We start from the raw sequence: 1,411 nt of genomic DNA, 5'->3' as shown, positions 1-1,411 counted from the left end.
AATTCCTTCTCCTGCCCTCCTCCCCATCAAAGGAAAAACAGCTCTCAGTACTTAATTGTGTTACAATACATTCCCCACTATAGTCTATATTGTGCTCAGCCTCTGGAACAAATTACCTTAGTTTAATTTTAGGTTCAAATAGATGGCTACATTTGTTTCCTACAGTTAAAGCTTGTTTCAATAAAATGTTATAAACTTTAGCTCCAAAATGAAAAGATTATCTAGCCTATTTAAATTCATTGTGCATTGATAATATTTAACAATACAAACAAAAAATAAGATACAGTGTTCTTTTTTTCCATTCATCAGGATATTCTTCTTTAAAATGAGCACACACCTGGAATACCTTCATAAATGTATTCTTGTAAGCATAAAAAAAATAAAATTCCCATTAAATGTACATAATAATATTCCCGATTTATATTTAAAACGAAGAATATTATCAATATTCACTAGTGTTTTCACTAATCATGAGTTTTCTACAATGTGTACATTAAAAATAATATTTAGAAAGAAATGTGCCAAATTTGAATAACTTTATATGAACAGAGAGTCTTACAATATAGAAATTTTAAAACATTTTTATATGTTACCTAGAAAAGATGAGAAATGTAATAGTGCTGAAAAACAAAAACAAAACATGGCACAGTACTTTAAGACTTCACCTTTCCTCCAAATAACCCAATAAGCAATTTATACAGTGATAGTAGACTAGTACACAAAGAATAGTTTCAAACTAAAAGTTTACCAAGATGAAGCAAAGTTTCCCTGGGATATGCATACTTCCCCAGAGGTAGTAGAATATAAAGATCCATAATCTTTAAATTCTTGAACCTAGGGTCTGACTCCTGCTTCATTACTTAGAGTCTCACGACCTTTAACTAATCACTAAGCCTTCCTAAGGCTCAGTTCCCAAAGATATATAATGGAAATAACAATGTCAAAGATATATAATGGGAATAACAATGTCTATCTTCACTGAAGACACTAGAAATTTGTTAAATTTGTGTAACAATTCAGGCACATAATACACCTGAAAAAGTGTTAGTGCTCTTCAAGTAAAAAATAATCTTCCAAGTTGGCCCTGAAGGTACTTCACTTGGATTTATCTTGAATTTTTTTTTTATTTTTCCTTCAATAAATTAATTAAATGAAATATATTATTTTGATAGGTCTTACTCTAACCAACAAAAAAATTCAACATTTTTAACATATATGCCAACATTCCTAATAATAAGTGAAATGTAGAAGCCCATTGGAATATTTAACAAATACTTATTAAGTGCTTTTTAATTTTACCACTGGGGTTCTCATCCTTTCTCTCCTTTGATAAGGCTCTGACTTGGCAGCACATACCTTTGGGCTTTGATAGAACAAAAAGAAAATGAGGAAAGAAAAAAAAAAAGTGAAT

The sequence above is a fragment of the Pipistrellus kuhlii genome, unplaced genomic scaffold (genome assembly GCF_014108245.1).
Source record: "Pipistrellus kuhlii isolate mPipKuh1 unplaced genomic scaffold, mPipKuh1.p scaffold_m20_p_1, whole genome shotgun sequence".
NCBI lineage: Eukaryota > Metazoa > Chordata > Mammalia > Chiroptera > Vespertilionidae > Pipistrellus > Pipistrellus kuhlii.
This window is presented reverse-complemented; position numbering follows the sequence as displayed.